This window comes from Bombus affinis, chromosome 8 (assembly GCF_024516045.1).
Source record: "Bombus affinis isolate iyBomAffi1 chromosome 8, iyBomAffi1.2, whole genome shotgun sequence".
NCBI classification, from domain to species: Eukaryota; Metazoa; Arthropoda; class Insecta; order Hymenoptera; family Apidae; genus Bombus; species Bombus affinis.
In genome coordinates, this window is record NC_066351.1 from 5,851,380 (window position 1) to 5,865,765 (window position 14,386).

The window sequence follows — 14,386 nt, forward strand, 5'->3', positions numbered from 1 at the left end:
TGCAAAATTGCAAAAAATGCACATAATATGAAAAAGTATATAAAATGTCCATAAACTAATTTTCTACCGAGGTTTTACTTCTTTAACGATGTTCTCAAAAATATGGATGTCACAAAAATCCGCAGTACAAATGTTTAGTTAGAATTTTCTGAAATTCATGCTGCGACCCTTTTACCATTTTTGTCACGTATGTAGAGACTACAAATTCCTGGGTTGCTAGTTCTTTGTTAATTTTTATGTTATTCTTTTATTTTATTTTGTTATGATATTGCAAAGTTTATACGGCAGTAAACGTATTTAAACAAAGAAAAAATAATACTGGTTCTGAAAACGGACAGGTATTAGTAGACGTGGTCATACATCTTAAATGAGCTTGACCATAACGTTCCTGGACGAACGATTATCGAGTAATAAAATTCAAGAAGGCCATTAATTGTCCGATAGAAGTTAATTAAGCGAACGGTCATTAATTATGATAACAACTAGATGGATCGGCGATACGTTGATTGTATCGTTAGTGGGCGAACACCATGGAACTGTAGAACTACCGTGGATGTCATCGTATCAACTAGCCACTGATCTAGTAAATTTCTTGTCTGCATTATGGGATGCTGGCATTCTGAATCGCGAAAGAAAAACGACTAGCCTCGATCAGCTCTCGTGCACTCAATCAACGCCCACGGTTTTCTTCTCCCGAAGGGAACCTGGGATCGATGACGAAACGATAGCGACGCATTGTCGTTTCTTTATCATATTCGAGGATCTCTTGTTTCGCCTCAATGACTCGCGGCTACAACTAGTTGCTTTTGATACATGGTCTTCTTGCTGGAGATGTACGTAAAGTATTTTTATTGTGCAGGATGTTTGCGAAATTACCTCCCACAAACAAAATTCGATGTTCCCGTTCATGTTAGTTCGATGCTCTAAATTTTATCAGGTCATATCGGGTCGGCGCTCCGGACCTTCACTTCCGCAAATTTCTATCATGTATCTTGTTCGAATAATATTATCAATGAAATCTTAAAAGCCATTTTCTAAATTACAAGCCAACAGTTTGATAATAAAACAAATAAAATTCTACCTTATGAATTACAAACCAACTAATTGTCCTATTTCACATAAAATACATTAACCTGTAAAGATTATTTATGCACAAAAGTTATAACTTATCAATTAATTAAATATTATCAATTAATTAAATTATCGTACAAGAAGGTCTAACTAAGTAAGTATAAATATATGGGATGGAATGAAGATAAGTCAGAAAAGGAATTATTATTTATCTGTAGTTTTAATGAGCAAGGAAACGCGTTGCATCTTAAATTTATAGCGGAATTATATCTTTATTGCCATATCATATATCGCGTGATTGCTCATAATAGCGTGAATCAATATTAATATAATCTAAAAGGAAATTTCAAAGAAACAAATTATCTTACCTTCGAATTTTGCCTACGGATTTTATTGCAATGTACTACGTGTGAGAGGCATGAATTGTAAAACTCATTATCTGTAAAACACGATAACCGTAACGGTCAAATGCTTCGAGAAGTTAAAATTTTATGTCCATTATGTGTCACCGTTAAGTAATTTAGAGTATTTCTCCCTTCCAAGTTAACAGTGTCATTCAGATCGAAATGTTCTGGGGTAGCCGCTTCCTTTTTCCAATGTACCTTTCGGATCGTAACGAAGCAATGGAAGAGCCGCCAGTCTTCGGCTGTGCAAACTTAACGAGTTGAGTTCCTTAGTGGATTAACTTAACGGACCATTTATCTCCCTGGAATTTCTGCTGCTTCATTGTCTTTAATTGATCCATCGTTTTAATGTTTTCGATTAAACGTGTGAAAAGGAAGGAAAACAGTATCTACAATACCAGAAATATCAATTCTTACGCATTTCTTTCTTGCGATAATCTACGTAAATTTCATCTGTTAAACTAATAAGGTTTCTTAAGCGTCATATTGTAAAAATTGTTAAATCCTTCAGTGAGAAGTAGTAATTGGACTATTGACGTAGACATGTTTACAAGGAACTTTCAAAGAAACTAGAATCAAATTACTCGTGTCAGTAAAAAGTAAGATGGCTTAAGTAGGATGGATAAAATTATGGCATAAAATCAAGACTAACGAGGTTCGACATCGTCCAATGGAATTACGATTCTTGGGAAGCAGTTTTTGTTTTATGTTAATTAAATTTTGTTAATCCATTAATAAATTTTTCGCGACTTGTTTTGGAATTGGAATAATGCCAAAAGGCAAAGAAGTATACTAACGGACAAAATAAATAGGTACAGAAAGGACAATAAAATTTTTCCTTTCATCACCGGATAAATTTCTGCAGCTTAATTATGATAGATTTTCTTGTTCAAACTTGACAATCCTACACATTTTAAAAGATTTGTGTGCTATAAAAAAGGAACAGTATATTGTAAAGTTTATCTGTATTCGACAAAAATATTTCATACAAGAGGATAAAAAATTCAAATTTATTATATATACATATATTTATTAATTTTACCATTACATACGACTTTTTATCCAAACAATGGTATGTATAAAGGGTTTGCCTTACGATAAGTGTATGCAAGTTTGAAATTCACTCTCAAAATCCGCATCAGAGTCTCCTTTACCCAATCACATGAACCTATACATTCCACACGAAACGATCGATACGCATCACAAAGAGGAATGCTTCGAAAAATATCCGTAAGACAGTAGTCGCCACAGAGTTGCCTTTCACGTACCGGAAGTCGTTACTATCGCCGTTCTTGCGACTAGGTCGATGGATTGTCGGCCACGTTCCCTGTCGTGCGGTCTGTCCGTCGACAAATGAACAGTTACCATCGTCCGAGATCCCGGATAAGAAGTCACGGTGCACGATGACTTCCGAGCACGCAGTGGTACGCGATCCGGCACGTGTAAACGGCATCAACGAAGATTTTGCTCGATCCCTGTGACGTTTAACGGCACATAAGCAGCTGTTTCTGATGGCCGCGGAGGCGCGAAGCGTCGCGCCGCGAGATTTACTGACCCGTGCACCGCTCAAACGCGGACGAGAGATACCGATCTCTTGTGTGAGAATTCCGTGAACTGTTTGTTAGTGGAAATTGTAGGTTGCAAGACGCGAAACGGACGTACACCACACGTATATGATTAAATGACGATTATGTTAAGCACGTAGATTCAAGAAAAGATCGCTGGTACTTTATGAAACGACGTAATGGAATTCTAATTGCTCGGCGAGCGGTGTTTCTGTTTGAAACTTTGGATTTACTACATTTAATAATTTGATCGATTAATTTGGTCATTTCTTAGAGCAATTACATGTTTCTAGATGATTTGAATGAGATTGGATTTGTTTGAACATCATATGTGTTTAGAGGAAGTGGTGTTTCTATATTGAAACTTTGGTTCAGTAATTTGATTGATTAATTTGGAATCATTAGATATTCCTTCGTCTAAAGAAAGTTACATTTGATTGAGGATAATGTACATTGAGGATATAGAATGTTGATGGTCCATACTCAGACTGTAATTGAAAGAACTAATTTGTCTCATGCACACATATACAACAACTGTGCTTGCAGAATGCATAGTTCAGAACAATATAATAAGCAATTGAAAAGGTACTAAAATAACGTTGATCATTAGAAGCAAAACGAACTCAAGCAGTAGAGTCAATGGAGTGGTGGAGTCATTAACGTACCCGACAATCAATTAACGCAGGCAAGCAGGAGCAAAAAAGGCCTAAGCAGTTAAATAATTAATAACAATCGTCTAATAAGAAGAAAAAGACTAAAGAATTTATTATTACCCCCTGTTACCTACATATAGAATATAGGCGAGCTGAACCAATGTACAACGTTAACATTTGAGTCGCAAATAGCGAAATTAACACACAATCAGAACATGTGCTGCATGAACGCGTTTACCATCCAATTAAACGCAAAATTGGAAAAGTTGATCGCGCGTGTATCGTCGTTACTGAATGGTTCGGCAATTTTCAACAAAGACCGACGCGACTGATACAGCTATTGTCCAAGCATAGAGGTACAAGATAGATAGGTGATATAGTCACGTACGCTTTTCTCTTTCTTCCTCTTTCTCTTTCACTTTTTCACCGTGTAGACTTCACGTAATTAGTAGCCGCCAGTAATGCTTATACAAGCAGAAAAAAGCGTAATTTAACATGTCGGTCGACTCTCTGGAAATCGTTGAACACCGCTCGCGGCCTTAAGACCGCATCTAATTGGTTATTAATTCCTTGCGCCAGAGTAAATTGCCTTATTTTCCGATTGATTTACATTGTTGAACCGCTAACAAGGCTAGAACGAACGTCAATGAAACACAACGCAAGCCCTTCGAGGCGAGCACACGCGGTCTGAATATGTACCTCGTCTTGAAATTGGTCATTCAAGACTATGAATGGTCTGCGAAGATGACGGTGACTGCTATATCTGTCCTAGCATTGTTCAACGTTGATCAACGTTATGGCAGCGATAAGTTGTTCCAGAACGATAATCGTTAGAATTCTTTTATTGTACTTTTACTTATTTCCAAGAAGAAGTAAAAAATGTCCTTCTTCCTTCTTCTTAGAAATTGATTCTCGTACAGAATTATTTTAAGATAAAATTGATTAGAGATGAGTTGGAGAAAAGGTTTTATGAATCGCGATGTTTGTCGAAAGAAAAGGTGCTAGTTTTGTTATTATATTGATTTTATTATATATTGATTTTTAAAAATCAACTCAACCAATAGTGATTATAAAGGATATAATTTTATAATGATTATACAGGATGAAATCATTGTAGTTATGTATCCATAATTTGTAAATAATCTTATCAAAGAGAGACAAGGATCCGTATACTTCCTTGAATGAAAGTGTAGACCTCGATGTAGAATAATAAATATCAGTTCTCAAGGCTACTTTATATAAATGATTGTGGAGAGTTGTATCAAATCTTTCTTGTCAAGAATTTTTAATCAATTACTTCAACTGAATTCATTATATATACTTATATATACATACGTAGGATAAAATGAAATTGTAAGCAATTATGAGAATAAATTAAACAAAAAGACTGAAATGCAGAACCTCAAGTCATCATGCAGAATATATATTAAATAAATTATAGTTCTTCGAAGTTAAACACAGGTATTATTTAAATAGGATCTTTCCCTTTTTTAATTAAAAGTAGGTTGGTACTTGAAGATTCAAATTTTCCAGATAACGTAACACAAGTTTTCAACGTATCAGCCAGAAAGTAGCGAAAAGATAGCTTACTCTTTTAAGATTCAACTACAGCTCAGTTCCGCCTTCATTAATTTACATTAGTCAACCTCTGAGCTGAGATAATAAGCTACGTAACGCAAATACAGTCTTTAAACAGCGAGCGTCTTCGTAAAAGAAAAAGGCGAGGCAGGAAGTGTGCCATCTTCGACAAAATCGTGTCCTATTTTAAGCTGAGCGTGCCATGAATCCAGAGAAGTGCCATTCGAAATGGTAGAAAAAGTAAAGCGTACTTTGACGTCCTTGTAATCTTGTCTTTAAGATATTCATTATGGACTTTTACGGTGAAATCAATTTACTTCAGGAAGTTGAACTTCTGATCTTGAAGCTATTCTTGAATGAGATACTCTCCGTCACATTTTTGACCAAGTATCCACAATTTATTCTAAGTACGATGATCAGCAAAGATAGTACTATTTCTTATAAAAACTCAAAACTTTCTTACGTCTCTCGCTTCAATCAATAATAGAATACAGGAATTTTATTTTGCTAGCTATTTCTGATTTTGATGAGAAGATGACATGTTAAGAAGTTTCATATGTGAAAAAATGTTACTAAAATAATATAGAACAAATACATAAAATAAAAGTACTCTTGGTATCTTTTTATTATAAAAATGTCTTTGCGAATGAAATAACAAACTGATTAAAGAGAGCGATATTTTAGAATTACAATCGAGAGAAACGAGATTCATATGTATAATAATTTCATAGATAAAAATTCTTTTTCTATAGTTTTCCACAAAAATTAGTAAAAACTGACAACATTGACTATCAGTATTTTTCAAAGAATTTCGAAAATAATAAAGTGATGACTTCAATCCTCCTTACTTTTGTATAAATTATAACATAGTTCAATCAAAATAAAATCATAGAATGATAGATCACAATAATTCCCTTAAAATTAATATCTATCTCCTTCGTCATCACCCTTCATTTATCATTTAATCAACTTCAGTGACCACGATGACTTACGAGTTTCAGGGCCAAGTCGTATCGAGCAGATCGTACAAGACACACCTTTAGTACTGTTTATACTTAACTCGCCCATCCTTCTTTGCCATTGTTTCGGAGCATCGTGTGCAGACTGCCATTCACGGCCTATTTAAAGCTCGCGCGACAGAGTGACTCGTGAGAAAACGCGGCGGGAAGCCTGATCGAGCAAAACATCGCATTTAATTTTCTAGGAAAGATTGTCGGCACGGCGTGTATACCAGCGGGCCGGGACCTAATATTTTATTGCCGTCTTGCAAACGTGTTCTTTCACGCGCGAACCAGCACGCTGGTTTCGAGAACCGGAACGACGTTATCGCGTGGAATCGGCCGACGACACGCTTCGAGCTTCTTGCCGCTCTTCTTCCTTTCGTCGTCTTCGTCGTCGCCATCGTCGACTTCGTCGTCTTCGTCGTTGTCCTCGAAGAAGGATTCATTCTCTCGACGATGAGACAGAAAGCCAAGAAGAGGCAAGGACACTCTGATCTTTTCTTTCCTGTAGCGACTCACGAAAGTATTTCAATGTTTGTATAAATTTTTTACGAATATATTAGGTTTCTAAGGAATTTAAGAAAAATGCAGTAATTTATTAATGTTCATTGCCATACGATATTGAAGAACAATGTATAAGTTATATTTTGCTTCATGTACTTTTATATAATTCGATGATTTTTTATATGTATTTAAGTTTGAAAAAAAAAACGATATAAAAAGTTGTTGAAGACATCTTTTAACATTCCATATTAAAATACACTATTACTAGACAAGTTTTTAATATTCTGCAATTACTTAAAAGAGAGAAATTGCACATGAAGAAACTATAAGAATTGTCTAGAAATAAATAATTCTTATGGATTTAAAATAATAAGACTAGTTGAATGAAAAGATACATAAAATCACGTAGAAATTACTTCGATAATGATAAATGATCTATGATGATATATGATTACTGATTCTATATATAAGACCACTTTTTATACTAAAAACTAATTTTTTATTATACAAGCGTACGTTTGCAGTATATAACTTGCAACGTCTACATACATATATACATTTTTAAATTGGTTTAAAAATCCACTATTATAATTGTGATAGCAGTATTAATAAAATATCAGAACATAATGTATTCACAAAAATTGTTCATGATGAGCGTTTAAATACTTTCGCGATTCACTGTACTTCGTCCGCCTTCCATATATCTTTACAATCTTCCCTGAAGTTGTCGTTAACGGGGGCTATCAAGGCGGGTGGAACCAGCTAAAGAGAAATGCGAAAGAGAAGTGTAATCCGACAAGATGACACTGTCTGAGACATTCTGAAACTCTCCCAGAAAATTGCTGCCTCGTTGCTCGCGTGTTGCTGCTTAAAATCACCTCTATTTGCATCTTGATCTTTCGTTAATTTATTCGACAGTGCCAAATCGACACGCTTTCGAACACATCGAGCGGTATCGTCATTTGCGAATCTCATTACGCCGTTCAACGTTGCTGACGGCTTGCGTGCATCTATCTGACGTGGCCGTTGTCTCGATGGTGCTCGTTTCTTCCCCTCGAAATCCTAGGAAAAAGGCGAACCTTCTTTCGGAGACGCTTGTTCGCTTGATTTTTCGAATGAACGAATTGAACGTAATGTAACGTAGAAACTTAGTTGAAATGGGAACAATAAATAAGAGTTAAGGAACTTGAAGCATCGATAAAGTTCGGGGAGGATGATAGTCCACGATAGAAATGGGAAAATTTGGAAGAATCCTAGAATACTGTAGTGGCGTGCACCATATTTCTCAATGATTATTATTCTAATAATTTTAAATAAATAATAGTTATTTGTCATTTATCTATAATAATTTTCTGGCATGAAAGGTGCAACATAACAGATTCTATATTCGCGGTCTCCCAACTATGGTTCAATAAATTCTTAATGCACAAAAGTAATTATACGGAAGTCTGCATATCGAGAAGTTATATATCTGAGCAGACTCAGTTAATTCCGTGCTTCCGTCTGAGATTTCACGCGAAACGAAACGTGCGTCGAATAATCCGGTTACATAGTACGAAAACTTCTTGCGACAGGTGGGGAACATAACGACCGCCCGGTATTCTTGATAATTGCGTCCACCCCACGCTCTCAATTTATTATTTCCTTCCATGAATTCGCGCTCAAAGCCGCAGCTTCCTTTTCCTCCATTCCTCTTCGAATAAATTTTAAATAGTTCGTCGTTCGACTACGAGCAATACAATCGTGGAAACGCGTCTTTCGCACGTTAAATGTACAATTGCTCACAAGATTATTTAAATGCTTACCATAGATAACTTTTATATAAATCATTTCGGAATTTGATTAGTGTTATAATGATACATAATTGTCATGATTATATTGGTACAATTTCAAACTAATCTGAAAATGAATATGGAAGATACAAAATATTTATTACAAACATATATTTAAAAAATTTACATAAAGTATAAATAGCCATTTTGACATACAGTCAGTGTTAAAAATGATCCCATTGAAAATATTAATTAAATATTCTATAACATTCTACAGAATTTCAGATTCGTTTCAAATTTTATCAACATAATTACGGTAATCGTATCTAGTTACTTGTGCTAATGAAATTATAAATTGCACAATATACTCCTAAACGGTTTCTGCAAGTGTTCGAAGACTTTTACGAACCATTTGTATAGCCATAGAATTTACGAGTTTCTTTCGGGTCTACGAACGAATTCGCGTTTCGACGAAAACGATAGGTCCGAGAAGACAGCAGAGGGAGGGGCCACTTTGATTCTTTTCTAGCGGCGCGGTAGCGGCGGCTGTAGATGAAAAGGCAAGCTTATTGTAACGCGGTACCTAATTTCGGTTAATTGTATATTATTACGACAGGCTCGCTATCCACGGAAATTTGCGGGCCGCACCGGGCGTGTGCAGGAACGCGGACGAGCGTCGACGTCGTCATAAAACGAGCCGCGTTTCGTTCTCGCCGATCGAATCGGTCAAGCTGCGAAAGTTATCCGTAATTGAAAAATGAACGACACCCGCTAAATTAATGGCCTGATATTTATCGTGCGAATTAACATGAATCGAGACCGCCTGATAAATTGCATACCATGTTATGATGTACGTAATATTTCCAATCTTTCCATTCGGCGAAGGTTCGGCGAAGCCAGGGACCGATCGCAGCGGTATTGCTTTACGTACGATCGTTTTTCATTAATCGCCTTGTAACCTTCAATACATGGTTGTAAAGGAACGTCAGGATGGTGTGGATACGATTTATAAATGAAGATTAAAGGAGGAAACGTGGTAAGATATATTCTTCGAATTTTGCAGGAGTGTAAGATTTGAAATTCAATGCACAGTTCCTACGTTTTATTTAGGTCTAGAGTTAAAAGTATGTTTTCATACTTTTTCTAATATTTTTCATCGCTTTTTCTAATATTTGAATGTATGTTACAGCTATTAAAATATTTGTTTGATTGTACCATAAGGGAATCGTCTGATGGATTCGAAGATATGAGCCCTTTGGAAATAGATAATAAATTTTTTCGCAAGACGTCTTATAAGAAATGGACAATATTAGTGTAGTTACTATGCTATTTTAATTTAATTCATATTAATTTATTTATAAGGAAATAATAGATCTACAACATCTTTTGTTTTATATTATTTTATTGAATTATGTACGATCCAATTTGTTCTATCAAAACAAATAGAACAAAATTGTGCATCTGTTATTTTCTTAGAAAACGAAAGAAACTTTTGGGACAACTTAATATCAAGTATTTAATTGCAAAATCAAAAGGAGAGATAATTTTGCTGTAGAATTGTTTTGACAATTTAATGAATTTCAAAATTGTTCCTCTATAAAAGTCAGGGAACTTGTGACTTGCTATGTTCTTCGTCCGTCATATCTATTCCATTCTATACAATTTCACGTTCTAAAACTTGTTACGATTGCATTAAAACCGTATAATTAATCAAATTTAGCGAACCAAAGAAGAGTGCAATAGAACACTTCTCAAACCTACCCTTCTCCAAACGAGCAACTATGTATTCACCAACGCGAGTCCGAAGCAACCTGTACATCGCGCCAGCAATTAACTTCCAACATACTGCAACATCCACATGCTCAGTAATGGGCGAGTGGGTTCGATAGCGAGCGCGATTAACGGGATAGCGGGAGAGCACACGAAGACCAAATTGGGAATCGTCCAGCGCGTAGGAGTTTCGAAGAAGCCGAGCATCTTCTCTCGATGCCAGCGCATCTGCATCTTCGGTTCTCGTTCCGCGATTTTACGACGTCGATCGTTTCTCCCCGTGTTGTCCCTTCTCCCCTTGCTTCACCCTCGTTTTCTCCTTCTCGCATTCCACGCTAATTGCAAAATGCGACTGCGTTTTTGATGCACGGAAAGCGAATTTACGTGGTCTCGACTGGAGGCTGGAGCTTAGCTTAGTCATCGATATTTCCGACTATCGTTTCTAGCTGAATCGAACCAAAGAGGCGATGCACACGGTTTCGCGTGTGCGTCTTATTACCCATGGTGTGTGCAGCCGCAGAATCCGGCGCGCAGGATTCGCAGGGTCGTGGGAAACGTTCACCTTTCTGTTCGAACGATTCGCTCGCCACGCAATCACCGCGAGGCCCCGACAGTCGATCTTATCTCGCTCGGATTATCAAGTCGTCCGCGCGCGGCTGTCGGCCGGCAACAGAGATCGCCCGCTGGAAAAATGTTAAATTGATTTCTAAGACGGTGGCCTGTTGCTGTGATGCGGCTGTGATACGTCCTTTCCACGAAAGGAACGGCGCTTGTAATTACGTTTTTTGTAATCGTCATTGGTTGGCGATAGAGGCAAATGGTTAGAGATGTATGTACAGCGTGTCCGGTAACAACTGGTGGTACAACGTAGCGATGAGTGATTCGGTGAAATAATGTTTTTGCGCGTGATACTTCGATTTCGACGAAACTGATTTTAAAAACCGGCTCTGTACACGTGTACTAAAACTACTGTTCTTGCTATTTCATTATCTGCTTCTTGTCATTACCACTACCTCACCAATTCTGCTATGATTACTGGGGCACCCTGTATACTTACATGTTTGTTAAGGGTTGTAAGGTTTTCCAACCATATGGTTCTGTTATGGAATGTATCGGGAGGAATCGATCGATATCACGCACAATTGATTTTATAACGTCGGCACAGCCGAAGACTATATCACAGGAAAACGTAATACGTGCATTCTTTTTTTATTTCTTGATATCGATAGCTTGATGGTTAAAGGAAAGAGAACTTTAATGTGACATAATTGGTAAGGAGAAAATATCGTAGGTTTAATGATATACTTTCTGAAAATAGATATTTTTGTGAGAAATAATTAATAGCAAATTTTATATTTGTTATTCGATCTAATAGGTAACGGGGTATGGCTTCAATTGATTACATAATTTGGTAATTCAACAATTCGTATTTTCTTCTTTGATTCTAAATCCGTATCTGCATAATTGCGTATCTGCATCGCACATACAACAGATATTATCCTTTTTAGTTTACGTATATATGCGACATTAAAAATGTTGCACGGGACAAAATATATGGAAATAAATTATTTATTTTTCAGGAATTAAATAATCGTGTATCTGGACAATGAAACTGAAAAGTTTATGATATAAGAAGTTGCTCGGTTTTACTTCTAAAAGGTTCGTACAGGTTCACCAACAGGGCTAACATACGCAATACAACGCTCTATTTTAAGGTTTGTGCACACTTCTACCAAACTCTGAGACAATGTCACACTTTCAAATCTGAACTTTTTCCAGACGACATTATCGTCGCGTCTCGTCTGCCAAACCGGTTTACTTTTACCTCGATCAGTTTATTCGATAAATCAATCTCACCTCGGCCGAGGGAACATCGTCTGCCAGGGCCGAGTTCGGGCTACCTGTCGGCGGATGTTTCAATTTGTAATCGGAAATATCTACATTTATTATGCGATTCCAGGGTGTGCATTACATCCGGTTGTCGCAGATAGCAGGCGGTGGTGACCAATGCCGAGATATTAATCATCGCCGATTTAATTCAGCACTATCAAACCAGTTTTCCATGAAATCGGCATGCAAACGCGATTAACTTCCTGTCAATTCCGTTTCGTCTTCGTACGTCTTGTTTTCCTTCCTTTTCTGATTTTTCTCTTATTCATAGTTCATACGCTTTTTGGGTGTCTCTAGGACCTCCTAAAAATAAAATTATACGAGAGAAATCTATAATCTACAATTTGTGACTTGTCAATTTGCTGATATCATTAATTAGTAAATTATCGTGCAAGGCGATCAAAATCATACGGATGTGTGAAGTTGACGTCCGTTTTTGACGAATCTGAAGTCATTTATTATTAAATATGACGATAATTATTCGTAATTGTAATGATGTTGTATAGATGATACATTGTAATAATGCTTTTAGTTCGGATTCGACGTTCATAGTATCAAGTATTATAGTTTAGAAACTCTAAAAAATGGTTTTCGGAAGTGAAATTAGCTCAAATGAAGATGAATTTGATTTTGAACTGTTGAAAAATGAGATCAATTATATTCAAGAATGCATCTTGGTGAATGCTTTATAAATTATCATATAAAAAAAGAATACAGAAATTAATATCACAAAATCATATTTTCAAAGATGTAAATATAGATAAATTATTAGAATGTAATGTCTTTGTAAGTTAATTTGTATATAAAATCATTTTACGCTAGCTATAAGACGCGCGTCACATATACGCCAAATCATCCGGAGTAGCTGCTACGCTCGACCGAAAAAATCCTCGAGTGCAAAGAGTTAAAATTATGCTAAAACTTTTGTACGGAGATGTACTTATTACTGATGCAAGAAACTTTTCACAATTACAGAAAAAAGAAATGCGAATGTAATCGCGGCCTTAATCGAAAGGAACTCTGCCGTCATCGCTCGATTTTGGCCGCGCAAAAATAAACAGACGAGCCGTGCCGGTTCGAGTGTAAGCTCGAAGCACCGTGTAATTTATCGCAGCATTAATTTCGCCAGATTTCACGCTCGAACGTGTGACTTTATTGCTGCGCGGGACTGGGTCATTATGCGGCTCCGGTCTGCACAAACTTCTCCTTTTAATGCGGCCAACGTAAAGTATACCAACACGATTCGAATACCTGTACTCGCGAAGAAGCCTGATTCTCTGTCGTGCGAAATTTACAGGTGTGTTTTGTGAAGTTTAAAGGGTTATCTTATTGGAAGTACGAGTTTGTCGAGTTTCAATGGGAACGTAGATCTCTTGAAATGGGAAGCGAGGTTAATTATACTCTTATTCTCGTTGCATTCTTCTGTTAGTAGTAACATGTGTAATTAAATCCAGTAGTAATTTTATCCCTTCAACAACGAGCGACGTATGTATGTAACACATGGCCGGATTTCTTCGCGTGTCGCCGTTTGATATATGCATATAACACACATCGTGCCGTAGTTGCGTTTAGGCTGTTTTTGCATGTAACATGTTAGTAACTAGGATAAAATATTTATATATCAAGCTCATGCTAATGAAGAAAATAAATCTTTTAATAATGTGATTTTTATCAGGTTGATAGTTGTATCAACACATTTAAATCCTCTTCTAAAGCTATTATCGTTATAAGGTTGATATAAGTATTATGATATTTGTTATTATTCTTTGATCTGACGATCATGATCATATTCATGAAGGGTTAAAAATGGTTTCTGCTTGCACGCAGATAGTGTTTTCGAAACCCGACTTGGATTTATTTCAGGATCGCCATATCTCTCGCGAAAGATATTCCTACACGTATTTGTCAAACAGGAAATCTTTGAAACAGGGCGTTTTAGATAAGAGCGTTATTCTTCTTTTCGCGCGTTATCTTATAGATTGCAGACTTCGAAGTGCTTATCGATAGGAATGTACTATTTATGTATCTTTTGTTGACAAACTCCCTGGGCAGTCAAAGAAGGGAAGAATCGATCCAAAAGCTTGGTCAACAACTTTATCTCTTACGGTCCACAGATTGCAGGAAAACATTATGAAACCTGAGTGCTAAAATATGATTGCTTAAAAAAGTATCTTTTCC

At 36.4% G+C, this 14,386-nt stretch overlaps 1 long non-coding RNA gene across 1 annotated transcript; it reads right to left on the minus strand.

Moving 5' to 3' along the window:
* Positions 1 to 2,484: 2,484 nt before the first annotated feature.
* On the minus strand, positions 2,485 to 6,152 carry LOC126919641 (uncharacterized). Its single transcript, XR_007711745.1, has 2 exons — positions 4,082 to 6,152; positions 2,485 to 2,950 (listed from the first exon to the last, which is right to left on the minus strand). It is a non-coding gene; the product is annotated as an uncharacterized LOC126919641 (long non-coding RNA).
* Between the last annotated feature and the right edge of the window lie 8,234 nt (positions 6,153 to 14,386).